The sequence below is a fragment of the Colobus angolensis genome, unplaced genomic scaffold (genome assembly GCF_000951035.1).
Source record: "Colobus angolensis palliatus isolate OR3802 unplaced genomic scaffold, Cang.pa_1.0 Scaffold57, whole genome shotgun sequence".
Classification (NCBI taxonomy): domain Eukaryota; kingdom Metazoa; phylum Chordata; class Mammalia; order Primates; family Cercopithecidae; genus Colobus; species Colobus angolensis.
In genome coordinates, this window is record NW_012119265.1 from 6,569,780 (window position 1) to 6,584,582 (window position 14,803).

The 14,803-nt window shown below is 42.1% G+C and overlaps 1 protein-coding gene across 3 annotated transcripts in view; it reads right to left on the reverse strand.

Moving 5' to 3' along the window:
- The window catches only part of LOC105526021 (chromosome unknown open reading frame, human C14orf37), a 318,003-nt gene that overhangs the window by 160,298 nt on the left and 142,902 nt on the right, over nt 1-14,803 (reverse strand). For 2 of the 3 annotated variants that reach the window (XM_011961886.1, XM_011961888.1), the window contains exon 1: nt 2,980-3,128. The exons of the other annotated variant lie outside the window; for it this stretch is intronic. The gene's annotated coding sequence lies outside the window, so the exon portion shown is untranslated. Of the gene's footprint in view, nt 1-2,979; nt 3,129-14,803 lie in introns of those variants that run through there. 3 annotated transcript variants of the gene reach the window in all.

Below are 14,803 nucleotides of genomic sequence, written 5' to 3' on the forward strand. Positions count from 1 at the left end.
ACTTCATTGTCTTACTTTTTCTTTTTTTAAATCCTTAAGGTTCTTACTGCCAATACTATCTTATTGCCAATACTATTGTATTTATTTAAAGCTGAGCTTATAAAGACTTTCACCCTATTAACCCAGCTGTGGCACACGGCATTAAGGTACCACATTTCTGATTCACTGTGCTACTGACAATCATCACTGGTCTGTTATATTGGCTTTAGGATCTGGGCTGCAGCTATCCTTCACCATAAATTAAATAGCTGAGTAACAGACGATCCTTTCAGCAGCATGTTCCATCACAATGGAAGGAGAAGGAGTAAGTAACCACAAAGAAAAGCAGGGTCCCCCAGGAGGAAAGCAGCCCCAGAGCTGGCAGTAAAGAGGGTAAGTAGGCTGGGGTCAAAATAGCTACTCTGGAAACTAAATACCAGCAAAGCAATTTACCATCCCTGAGGGCCATACCTAAGTCCTACATACTGAGCCCACAAGCTTTAGTCTCTACAAATTAGTGACGTAGACAAATGAAGATATCCGTGCTTATTACCCCTAGCATATCATCTCATCCCTGGTAAAAGGAGATGGACTTGAAGATTTAAAAATAGGTTTACTTGAGTTCCAGTTCTACCTTAGGCAAATCACTGAAACTCAGTTTTCTTGTTGCAAAGTAGAAATAACAATGCTTGTTACATTTTTTCTAAGGGTGGAGAACACACACAAAAGTGATATAGACATAAAAGCCATTTGAAAAAAAAAAGTACAGTATCATGCAATATAAGATACCAGCATGCTACTGACATGCATTCCCATCAAACTACAGAAATGTGAGCAATTTGAAGCATCCATAACATCAGCCACAAATGGAGTAGCATTTTTTTCACCAAGTTATTCCCATGGAGCATCCCCTTTCAGTTTTCATGTAGACAATGTGACCTGGGAGGCTTCTGCTGTCTGCAGAATCCTATCCTGATCAATCTTGATCAACAAGCTCTTCTCCATCCATCAGACAGTTTATTCCAGTGACCCAATTGGACACTTCATTTTTGTTTTTTGTGGTACACAAATGTAGCCATTTGCTTGACTAGATCTCTAAGTAGTTGACATTTAAAGGGAAGCTGAAACTAGCTTCAGATACTTTCCTTATAATCACCAAGTAAACACAATATGGAAAAATAAGATTGACCTCACATCTTGATTAGGGAATGAGTTTTCATTTTACAAAAATTAAAACCAGGTTCCCTCTGAATAGACAGCTTCCCTACGTGAGAATTTTTATAACTTCAATTAACAAAAATACAATTCCATACACAACTTTTCAGACAAACATCTACAGAATAAAGGGCAAAGGATACCTTTAGTTGGAGAGTGGACGTTTTCCATAACAGATAAACCTGTTTTCCTCATTTTGATTCTATACTTACATTTAGCATCAAACCATTTCTATAATACCAAATTATAATATTGTAAAGATCTGGAAACTCCGGAATATATAGTAAGAAACCGCCCATGAAAACAAAGACAAATTCACATCTCTCTAATTGGCTCCGTTGCTGTAGCTACCTTACACTTGGTGAGCCTTGGGAATTTTTATGAATAAACTCAACCAATGTCAAATCTGTCTGCTGCACAAGTGCTTGGTTCATTATTATGACAAATACAAAAAATACCACTTTATTCATAAGAGCAAGTCAGAGTACCTTTAAATCTGTGTGTGTAAAAGAAGCAATGTTCTGATACTGTGAAACCTTAGCCGGTTGTGTGTTTCAATAGATGCCACTGTGGGGTTCCACTGGCATGTGTGCCAAAGTCAATGACTGTAGATGCTTGGCTTAAAGGAGACTCCTTGGAGCCCAACAGCATCACTTGTCACCAAGGAAATAAACCAAAAGAAAGAGCAGGCATGTGAATTCTGACCACTCAAGAATTTTTGTCCTTTGGAGAAGAGATCCTTCAGAACTCTAGGGATGGTTTTGCGAACTACTCCACACTCCCCCTCAAGTTTCAAACTAAAACTTGCAAAGAAAGAAGGCAGACACTTTAAAGCAGCCATCTCTCCTCTCTTCCACATCAGTTCTGCACTGAAATTGGATGCCAAGTGCGAGGCGGATCCTCGGGATCATCTGGGAATGTCAAGGATTTCTCATTTTTGAGAACCCAAACTCTTAAGGGTCTGGACTTGTTTTGTTCGCTCCTGCTTGCTTCCTCGCCAGCCAAGGTTCCACATGTTTGGAATCTACACAGGTCAGATTCTGTCAGTGACCACGAGGCACATGAGACATTTGGGCACCTCCGGCAGCACCTCCCAACTATTCCAGAGTCTCAAGCAGACCCTCGCCTCCCCCAGGTCTAACCCGCAGGCCCTCTTTCTAATTAAGTGACCTTTCCAAGGAGCGTCCTCCAGCCGCGTCCTGGGGGACCGGTCAGCGGCTGAGCAAGGAGGCTCGACATCACTACGCTAAACACTCAACTGTTTGTTTTCTGCAAAGTGGCAGGATATATTTCGGTGGCGACCGCAGCCCGATTCGCTCCTCGATTGTTGGGCTCTGAGTGGCATTGGGGACACTGCGATCGACGGTTTGAAAGGAGTAAACCGTTGTTTTCGGGAACTTCTCTCTCACTGCTGCGGGATTGCGAGCGGAGGGAGAAAGAAAAGCCCACACAAAAGCAGCCAGCCCTGCAAGCTCCGCCAGCACAAAGGCCGGCTCGCTGGTGCGGAGCTAGGAGGCTGGGCTGGAGCAAGGAGTGCCTTGAGTCCTCCGAGGCCTGCGCGCCGCGCCCAGAGCGCCCGGAGCCGCCCCCGCGCACCCCGCACCTGGGCACCGCGCTCCGGAGGAGGCTCCGGGAGCACGCCTGGCGCACCCAGAGCTGCAACGCTCCCGGGACTGCACGCTCCCGGGACGACCCCACGCCACTGAGGCTCCGGTTCCGTCCCTGCCCCGGTGCCACGTCTACAGCCGCGGCCGCCCAAGTGGCCGGAGCTGGGCCCGTCCTCACCTGTGCGCCTTCAGCGGAGCAGCGCGCGGAGGACAGAGGCAGCGGCGGCGAAGGCGCTCGGCATCCCCGCGGCGGGCCCTGCGGCGGCGGCGACTCCCTAGCAGTCTGGGACGCTAGGGGGAGGGCGCTTCGCGTTGTTGCTTATTCATAAGGCCGCGGCTACGGCCGGGGATTGGGCGGTGAGTAGGTGTGCCCGCCCCGGCTCTGCTGGCACTGACAACCGACGCCGTCGCCCCACGCCCCTCGGCGCCCACTTCCCCGCCTCCGCTCCCCCGCGGGGGCGGCTTCTGCTGGAGTCCGGGCACTTGGGACCCCTCGGAGATCCCGTGCTCCGCTTCCCCTCTTAACAGCCGGAGCTTCTGCGGCAGCTCCGCTTCCCTACCTACAGAGAAGAGACCAGGGCACCGTTTACACAAGAAAAATCTCAATTTTGCTGGTTTTTGGTTCAGGCAAGGAGCGCAAATCTGAGACTGCAGAGTGTTCCTTGTGGAAACTATGGACGGCTTGGCAGGGCCCTTAAGTAGGACCCTTAAAGTAACTCTACACTGAATTTCCCTTCTCCGTCTCTCGGAGAGGTTGCAAACTAGTGCTAGTCATAAGTAAGGTTGATTGAGCCCTTGCACAAGAGTAGATGCTTTGCCCATTACTTTACCTGCTTAATCTGCACGATAGAAGAATAGACATTGTAGTCCTCATTTACCAGGGTAGGAGGTTAAGGCTAAGGGCTGTGTAACTTGTCCAAGGTCATCCGGCTCGCGTGGCCACCGGGAATTTGTGTCCTCCATTCTTGAGCCTCTCAAGGACTGTTTTCTTTTTCTGTTATTTCTAATGGTGTGGAAAGAGGTGTTGGAATCTAAAGGCACATTCTGGAACAACCTCCCCAAGCCCAGCATTTTACATTTGCAGAGCACTCTTCACGAACTTAGTCCCCTTTTGTAGTTAATTATAAAAACACCTTGAAGTCAGAGCAAGCGCTGGTTCACCTTTGACCCCCATGCCTAACACAATGCATAGGTATGTACTGGTTTCTGTTTGTTTGTTTGTTTGTTTTTGAGACAGGATTTCTCTCGCCCAGGCTGGAGTGCAGTGGCGCCATCATGGCTCACTGCAGCCTCGACCTCCTCCTGGGACCTCAAGCGATTCCCCACCTCAGCCTCCTAAGTAGCTGGGACCACAGGCATGCGGCACCACGACTGGCTAATTTATTATTATTATTATTATTATTATTGGTAGAGATGGGGTCTCCCTATCTTGCCCTGACTGGTTTCAAACTCCTGGACTCAAGCCATCCTCCTGCCTTGGCCTGTCAAAGTGTTTGAATTACAGACGTGAGCCACGGTGCCCAGCAGGTATGCACTGTTACCCATTCCACCTCACTTTAGAAATTATTATCTATGTATAATCATGTATTAATTAATTAGGGGAATACATTCTGAGAAATGTATCCTTAGGCAATGTTGTTGTTATGCAAGCATAATAGTATACTTACACAGACCTAGATGGCATAGCCTACTATGTACCAAGGCTATATGGTACAGCCTATTACTACTAGGCTACAAGCCTGTACAGCATGTTACTATACTCGGTACTGTAGGCAATTGTAACACAATGGTATTTCTATATCTAAACATTGAAACAATACAGTAAAAATATTGCATAAAAGATAAAAAAAAAAGGTGCATCTGTATAGAGCACTTACCATAAACGGAGCTTATAGGACTGGAAGTTGCTCTGGATGAGTCAACTCATGATGAGTGAGACTGTGAAGACCTCGGACATAACTGTACACTACTGTAATGTACATAACCGTACACTACTGACATAACTGTATATGACTGTAGTTACGTAGGATATAACTGTATACTACACTGCTACTGTAGTGTAAACAATGTACACTTAGGCTGTACTGTAGACAAAAACATTTTTTCTTCAATAATAAATTAGCTTACCATTTTTACTTTATAAACTTAAACTTCATTTTTTTTAACTTTTGACTCTTTTTTTTTTTTTTGAGACAGGGTCTCACTCTGTCACCCAGGCTGGAGTCTAGTGGTACAATCACAGTTCACTGCAGCCTGGACTTCCTAAATTCAAGTAATCCTCCTGCCTCAGCCTCCCCAGTAGTTGGGACTATGGGCATATGCCACCATGGCTGGGTAACTTTTGACTGTTTTGTAATGACACAGCTTAAAACACAAACATATTGTACAGCTGTTCAAAAATATTTCATTTCTTTATTTTCTTATTCTATAAGCCTTTTTCTATTTAAAAAAAGAAATTTTAAAAGGCCGGGCATGGTGGCTCACGCCTGAAATACCAGCACTTTGAGAGGCCAAGGCAGGTGGATCACCTGAGGTCAGGAATTCGAGACCAACCTGGCCAGTATGGCAAAACCCTGTCTCTACTAAAAATATAAAAATTAGCCGGACATGGTGGTGCGTGCTTGTAATCCCAGCTATTAGAGGGGGCTAAGGCAGGAGGATTGCTTGAACCTGGGAGGCAGAGGTTGCAGTGAGCCAATATTGTACCACTGGACTCCAGCCTGGGCAACAAGGCGAGACTCCATCTCAAAAAAAAAAAAAAAAAAATTAACTTTTTAAACTTTTTGGCTAAAAACCAAAACAGAAACACACACATTAGTCTGGGTCCATAAAGAGTCAGGATCATTATCACCTCCGCATCTTGTCCTGCTTCTCCTGCTTCAGCACCACGACTAACTCAGGCCTGGAAGTAGAATTCTATACTTGGAACTTAGATTATCATGTGGCTACTGAGTCTCTAAGAAGTGTAGGGTGTTAGAAAGGGATACTGAAAAGGAGGCAGGAAGATGTCAGAGAAACTTTGAGGACCATAACACACATAGAACAGTCATCTCCTATGATAACAAGGCCTTCTTCTGCAATACCTCCTGAAGGACCTGCCTGATGCTGTTTTACAGTTAACATCTTTATTTACAAGTGGAAGTAGTACACTCTAATGATAAAAGTGTAGTACAGTAAATATATAAGCCAGAGTAACATAGACATTTGTTGTTATAAAGTATATACTGAACATTATTGTATGTGCTATAATTTTATATGACCGGCAGTGTGGTAGGTTTGTTTACACCAGCATCACCACACAAAGGAGAGTAATGCATTATGTTGCATTGCACTAGGATATTCCAATGGCTACCATGTCACTAAGTGATAGAAACTTTCCGGCGCCATCATAATCTTTATGGGACCATCATTTTATATGCAGTTTGTGGTTGACTGAAACATTGTTATGGGTACATGAGTACTTCCATAATGTGATTGGATTGAGTTGAATCTGTGAGGTTGGTTGGTTGGTTTGTTTTTAGACAGGGTCATGCTCTGTCACCCAAGCTGGAATTGAGTGGCCCAATCACTGCTCATTGCAGCCTCAACCTCCCCAGGCTCAAGCAATCCTCCCACCTCAGCCTCCCAAGTACCTGGGAACACAGGCGTATACCACCTCACCAAGCTATTTTTTTCTCTTTTAAAATTTTTTGTAGAGACGAGGTTTTGCCATGTTGTTCAGGCTGATATTGAACTCCTACACTCAAGTTATCTGCCTGCCTTGACCTCCCAAAATGCTGGTATTATAGGCATGAGCAACCACACCTGGCCTGAGATCTGCTTTTTGTATGTATTCAGTGCAATACATTGCACTGTGACCAGGTCTTCTAGCTGGATTCAGTACCCACCATGTAGATGAGCCACACCCAGCCTGACCACGTCGTATTTCAGCATTTTATTTTTAAGTCACTTGTTTGAAACTCAGACCACATCTTCTTGTAAAAACAATGTTATATTGTATGGCAGGGCTACCAGCTAGCCCACAATATTAAGTCTACTCAACCCAAATACAGGTAAATAATAGTACTAAAAAAAAAAAACTAACCTGAATTCTGGGTGTTCTGACCAGATGGCCAGGCAGAAGAGGAGAGACAGCAAGAGGAAGGAATTCCAGTTCTCCTCACATTTACACACAAATTTGAGACATTCAAAGTTTCCTTGACATCTTCCTGCCTCCTTTTCAGTATCCCTTTCTAACATCCTACTCTTCTTAGAGACTCAGTAGCCACATGATAATCTAAGTTCCAAGTATAGAATTCTACTTTCAGACCTGAGTTAGACTCAAAATTTTCCATTCTTCAAAATTACCCTTTTCTCATAGTAAAATTCCTGTCTCCCATTTCCTCAATATAAATTATTTCAGGTGTGCAGTAAAAGTAAAGTGATCTTATTGGAAATCATTTATACTAGTCCTTTATCCTTCCAAAAATGGTTTGTACTGCTTTCAACAACTCTGGTTTATACAATTTATCTCAACCGCTGCTGTTGATACATGGCAGTAGTTGTAAGATTTACTCTTCTCTTCCCTCAACACACACACACACACACACACACAAATTGTGGGTTAAGGAAAGTTGGACTCTGCAAGTCAAATAAGTAAATCCACATACAATGAATGTTATTAACCTTTTACAGGTAGAGCAAGAAACTGTGGGGCGGTGGGGTGGGGGCAGTGGGGGGAGGTTTAGAGTTTGGGAATAATAAAAACTCCAATCAGGCCAGGCGCGGTGGCTCACGCCTGTAATCTCAGCACTTTGGGAGGCTGAGGTGGGCAGATCACCTGAGGTAGGGAATTTGAGACCAGCCTGATCAACATGGAGAAACCCTGTCTCTACTAAAAACACAAAATTAGCCAGGTATGGTGGTACATGCCTGTAATCCCAGCTACTCCGGGGGCTGAAGCAGGAGAATCAGTTGAACCTGGGAGGCAGTTTGCGGTGAGCTGAGATCATGCCATTGCACTCCAGCCTGGGCAACAAGAACGAAACTCCATCTCAAAAAAAAAACTCCAGTCAAGGTAATAGGCAAGGAAACAGGAAGGCAATTTTAAAGTTGCCAGATTTAGCAAATAAAAATAGGAGATTCGCCTGTAATCCCAGCACTTTGGGAGGCCGAGACGGGCGGATCATGAGGTCAGGAGATTGAGACCATCCTGGCTAACATGGTGAAACCCCGTCTCTACTAAAAAAAATACAAAAAAACTAGCCGGGTGAGGTGGCGGGCGCCTGTAGTCCCAGCTACTCGGGAGGCTGAGGCAGGAGAATGGCGTAAACCCGGGAGGCGGAGCTTGCAGTGAGCTGAGATCCGGCCACTGCACTCCAGCCTGGGCGATAAACCACAAACAAGTTTTAGCAAAAGTATGTCCCAAATATGGAAATAATGGGACAGACAGTACTGAAACGTTATTTGTGATTTATCTGAAATTCCAGTTTAACTGGGCATCCTGCATTTTATCTGGTAGCCCTCTCAGTTTTAGGCAATTAGTTGGTCCTGGTTAGTAAAAAGTCTTTGTGTCAGAGAGAAACTGGTCAAGTGTAGCAAAGAACAGGATAACCAACCCCTAAGAGCCAGAAGTGAACAATACCCATTCAAATACCGCACAGAGGGAAGAGCTTTGGCAATGCAGATGTGAGCATTATGATGTCCTTGGTGAGGCTGTCACTCAGTTGGGAAGAAATGCTTCTCAGTATGATAATTAATTGTTGTTAGTTTGATTCCCACATACCAAGTCCCATGTATATGGCACATGGGGCTCTGCTAAAACGAACATTTCTGTCTGCCTGACCTCTATAAAATTGTTATTCTGTATTATGTGAGCTGAATTGTTTGAGTCTGTTCCTAACACATATATTCACGCCCACAAAAATTGGGTTTCTGGTCTTGCAAAGTTAAGAACAAGGCCTTGAGCAGAGCTGACTTTATCGAGGTAAGTGCCACTTCATAAGTACACTTAAAGACCAGATGGCAGGTCCTCCCCAGACTCTGCATCACTGTTTGCTGAGGACGTTTTTTTGTTGCAGTTTGTTTTGTCTTGTTTTTATTTGAAATTGTACCAACCACAAGGATTTGAGGCCATCGAATAAAATGAAATGGAAGAGCCACATGAGAAAAAACTTCTTGGAAGGTTGAGTTTACCTGAGATCTCCTCAAAAACCATTCCTGTTTTTCAGTGATTTTTTCCTCCCTTTTTATAAAATTCCTTCCTTGGATTTTTTAGTTCTTATTGGCCCCCAGATACACAACAAGGAGGTCCCGCCATGGAAGACGAAGAACAGGAGCTGCTATGTAAAATAGGAGTCATTTGCAAGTTGGATATTTAAGTCCTCCCTGCAATAAATGGTCTTTTCCTTTTGGCCTTCCTAAAAGTTTATGAACATGAGCTTTTCCGCATCCCCCACTGTTCTCTGCCCAACTGCTCCCTAACTCTAATTCTCCACTGGGGACTTCCTTGTTGCTTTTAATTTTTTCTGTTTGTTTTTAGTTTTGAGACAGAGTCTCGCTCTGTTGCCCAGGCTGAAGTGCAGTGGCCCGATCTCAGCTCACTGCAACTACCTCCCGGATTCAAGCGATTCCTGTGCCTCAGCCTGCCGAGCAGCTGGGACTACAGACATGCACTATCATGCCTGACTGATTGCTTTTAATTTTTTAAGTTGAAATTCTAATTCCCTGGGGTGGACTTTAGTGTAAAATAATATTGCTAAGTATACTCCACTCACTCTTGGTATTCAATAAATATTTTATTTTTGTGGTGATGATGATGTAGATAATGGTAATCACGTTAGACAGAATCAGCTTCATTAATTCTGATAGATGTTTTCATTGCATCCAAAACTCTCAGAACACTTGGCATGACCAGTCTTGAACTACTGCAGTGCCAGTGGGCTTAGATTTTTACCTCCTACTAAATTATGTCATTGGTATGCAGTTTTTTGTGAAGACAAGTTGGAAGAATAAATCCCATAATAAAACAATTTTCCTTAAACAAGGCTTTGGAACAGACTTTTATACATTGTAGTTTTTTTGTTTTTGTTTTTGTTTTTTTAACAGAGTCTCCCTCTGTCGCCCAGGCTGGAGTACAGTGGCACTATCTTGGCTCACTGCAACCTCTGCCTCCCGGGTTCAAGCCATTCTCCTGCCTCAGCCTCCAAGTAGCAGGGATTACAGGTGTGCACCACCACGCCCAGCTAATTTTTGTATTTACAGTAGAGACGGGGTTTCACTTGGCCAGGCTGGTCTCAAACTCCTGACCCCAAGTGATCCACGCACCTTGGCCTCCCAAAGTGCTGGGATTACAGGCGTAAGCCACTGCGCCTGGCCTATAGTTGCTTTTAACTGCTAATATACAAGTCCACTACATTTACCTATCTTTATTACTTAACATTCAGGTGAATCTTCTTGCTTCTCTGCTCTCCCCAAGAAAGTTATTACAATTATAGAAGCAGAATATTGTATGCCTTACATTTGCTTCTTTAAAATCTATGCTTTTCAATATTCTCTTATTAAGTATTGGATTTATTTAGGCCCTGAACTTTCTATTCAGTTCTAAGAAATGGAATTTTGTCTGTTGCCTTGAAAAAGCAAGATAGGAGAGGAACAGACCATTAAGCAGGCACAGAAAGAAACAAAATACAAAAAGAATACAGCCATTTTTAAAAAGCTTTTTTAGATAAAGAGGCTGAAAACATTTACAAAAAATAAATCTTGTCCTTTACTTTACAGCCATGAATATGTCCTCGTGAGACAGTCTATAAAAATCCCTTTCAAGAGATTCGAACATCAAAGGTCTGATGTCTTCTGTGGAATATCTCCTTTAATTCTAAATGAATTGGCCATCAGAAGTTACTATTGTGTATTCAAAATGGCATCCATAACTAAAAAAGATATGAATTGCCTTTTACTTTATCAGACAAAAGAGTCTTATCTCCATCTTTGTATTTTTTAATGTTCAGTGGTAAATAAATCAATGACTCTTAGAGGGTCCTTATCTTAAACCATGGGTTTGAGATATTTATTCTTGACACAATGGTATACATAACCACTGCCTATGTTGCAAAGAAAGATTATTTACTCTTCTCTGTCTCTATTAAGGGTAGAATTAAAGAAAATGGATTTACCAGGAGAAGCAAAGTTCAGGCTCAAAGAAGCACTGTTGTCACAGAAAGTTCTTAGACACTGGAATAGATTAGCAAAAGAGATTATATATTCTCTTTTGTGTAGGCTTCTAAAACGAGGATGAATTTAAGTCTGACTGGGTTGTGGGTCTCTGATGAAACACCATTAGTTCACTCAATAAGGACATTATGGGGATAGTTGTAAATGTGGAAAAGCTACCAAATATATTTACTGAGAAGAACTATATTATTGTTATTATCTACCTTCTAACAAATGTTGTTTATGTCACGTTTAAAGAATATGATTCAGTTATTAACATCAAGTTCAGGACACACAAGAGTACATTCAAAGAGCATGCTGACAGCAAAAGCAAAGGACAGGATACTATCAGTGGAGATTTTCTCCATTATAATGTAGCTCATAATCAGAATAATACCAACAAATTTGAATACTGGTTGACCAAGGTTTAAATATGGTATGGATGTCAGTGCAAAAAACAAACAAACAAACAAAAAAAGAGTTTCCTTCAGTGTAACACTCAAGCTCCTGCTAAATTTTTTATTCCTATAAATTTTGGTTAGTTTTGCTGGCCAAACAGCCCTAGATGAGTTCATATTTCACAGTCATTAAGCCATGGGCACTGCATCATGTAATGTGGGTTATGTGTGTATTTTGGCATTGAGCTTAGCTCTGTGGTTAATCAATCATCAACAAATGTTTTTGTTTTGTGGGAGGTATGTGGAGTACGCAAAGATCAATAATTGAACTCAACATTCCCTGGGAATCTTAAATTTAGTTGAGAGGAAAAGGTATATACTTAAAAACATTACCAATAATACACAATGTAAAATTTCTTTATAGGCTTCTTTCGTGATCTAAAGGGAGTATGGATTTTCATCATCTTTTTCCATGATACTACCACAAAGCAGAGCTATTTGATAAAGTCTACATGGAAAGCCAGTGTCTTAATATAGTTAGTGCATGTGTGTGTAACTGTCTTTCCCCCAAGAAAACTATAAGCTCTTTGAATTAAGACAGTGTGTTTTAAATAATCTCACATCTCCCACAACACCTACAGAAGTGCCTTGACATAGCAGCTGTTCAAAAAGTATTTGTTGACCAATCATGACCATAGCTTATGCCAAAATAAATATGTAACACTACAATGCTCAACATTTTATAATTATGAAGCATGAAACTGAATACTACTCACATGCAAAGGAAATTTGGCTAGCTTCAGAATGAAATACATAAATCTCATTCAAACTGGGAAGATACATTCCAACATAAGTGCCTCTGAGACTTAGGATTTAATTATTTTTTTACATCCTTTAAGAAAGGATTAGTCCATGCGTGCATGTGTCCTGTCTGAAACAGAGAACTGAGCCAATTGATGTTTCAAGTCCCTTTCTAACCACAAGTCTGTGATCCTTTTTATTGGTGAAGTTCACATTAATTTAAAGAAGAGTTGCAGGCCTGACGTGGTGACTCACACCTGTAATCCCAGCACTTTGAAAGGCCAAAGTGGGTGGATCACTTGAGTCCAGGAGTTTGAGCCCCGCCTAAGCAACATGGCCTAGCCACCATGCCTGGCTAATTCTTTGAGTTTTTGTAGAGACAGCCTGAGAGATTGAGGCTGCAGTCAGTCGTGATCACGCCACTGCACTTCAGCCTGGGCAACAGAGTGAGACCTTGTCTCAAAACACAAAACAAAACAAAGAAACAAAAAACAAAGAGGAGTTGTGCATGAACAAGAAATACCCTGAGTGTAAGATTAAAAACAAAAACAGAAACCTGCTTCAAGATGAATCCAGAACTAGATTTCATGCAGGCCTAAGTCCTTTGAAGTAGCTACAGAAATATGTTTTGTTTTATTTTTTTTTTCTCAAGACCTGCAATATAAAGTAGGCATAAAAGATTCACTTTGCAGAATCAGTCCAAAGTAATTCCTCCATAACTTGTTTACAAAAATAGCCAAAGGGGTGGAAAAACTTCTTTCAGAATCAGGGTGATTGAAAGCATGTCTCATACAGAGAAAATTATTTACTTTTGGACTGGTCTAAAGTGTGAGGCATCACCACAAAAGAATAAATGAATTTTTCCCAAAAGATTCCCAGTAAAGATAAATGGAGGGTCATGTGATGTTCTTTCTTTTCTCTTCTCTTTTTGCTTTTAGGAGCCTTATATAAGTGGTATTCAGGCATAGTGATATGTTTTGTTTTCCTTCTGTTTCTCTCTTTGCAAAAGGCGTTTTAAGGCACTTGCCATTACCAGCTAATATTCATTTTATGACATTGTTCCTAGCAATCAATCTTACATTGATGGGCACTTCTCAGTCAGAGTCAGATCATATCCTGCTTGGTTCATCAAAAAAAAAAAAAAAAGATTTTTTTCCTTGTTACTCTCCATTTCTCCTTTAAATTCTATTTCTTTGTTTTTCTCATCTCATACTTCTACTTTCTAGATTTCATACTGCTGCTTTTAAAATTTAATGTCTTCTCCAGTGTATACATTGTTCCTTGTTTCAAAGACGTGAGCCTGCGCACTTTGGCCCAATCTTTTTCAATTTCATAGCCTTTAATTCCAGTATGCTGCTGTGTTTGAGGCAGCCTTGAGGACTATAACAAAATTTCATGTGGTGCAATGTATTATTCATTCATAAGCAGTTTTACAGGCCCATTCTTTTGCCCAAGGCACAAACATAAGCAATTGATCTTACTTCCTCTCCCTCTCCTTCTACCTGAGAGTAAGAAATGTGGCAGACATCAAGGACATCTAAAGCAGATGATAAATATATGGAAGAAATTATCCATTATCCCAGGCTGTTGCTCCAAGCCTGCCCAATGTCATCCCTTTCCCAGCCTCAACTCCTCCGCCTCCTCCCCACCATCCTGAAGTAAATGGGAGTAACACCTGTGTTATGGACTGAGTTGTATTCCCCCAAAATTCACACGTTGAAGCCCTAACTCCCAGTACCTCAGAATGTGACTGTATTTGGAAAGAGAGTCTTTTCTAAATTTTTATTTTTATTTTTAGAGACAGGGTCTTGCTCTGTTGCCCAGACTAGAGTGCAGTAGTGCCATCATAGCTCACTGTAACCTCAAATTCCTGGGCTCAAGGGATTCCCCTGCCTAGCCTCCTGAGTACCTGGGACTACGGGCAGGGGCCACCATGCCTGGCTAATTTTTTTTTCTTTTTTGATAGAGACAAAGTCTCGCTATGTTGCCTAGGCTGGTCTTGAACGTCTGAGCTCAAGTGATCCTCCCACCTTGACTCCCGAAGTGCTGGAATCGCAGACATAAGCCACTGAGCCCAGCCAAGAGAGTTTTTAAAGAGGTAATTAATTAAAAATTCAATCCTGTATGCCTTGTGTCCTTATAAAAAGGACACAGACACACATGGAAGATCATGTGAAATCACAGAAAGTAGCCATCTACGAGCCATGAAGAGAGGCCTCAGATGAAACCAACCCCGTTGACACCTTGATCTTGGGCTTCTAGACTCCCCAACTATGAGAATATTAATTTCCATTGTTTAAGGCTCTTGGTTCATGGTACTTTGTTAGGTACCCCTAACAGACTAATACAGCCTGGCACAGTTGGAGGTCTCTTCTGATTGGCTAGTGCTTTTGCCATGCTGAGTATTTTCAATAGCTTCCCTGGTTGAAGCAAAACAGTTATATATTTAGAGGGGGAGCATAGGAAAATCAGTCTCCCAAAAGGAGCGTATTTTCAGATCAGAAAATCCACAGGTGGCACCTTTTTTACATTGCAGCTCTCCTTAGTAGTAGAATCTGGCTATGCCTTTGAGCCATTTCTTTTTTTTTTTTTTTTTTTTTGAGATGGAGTCTT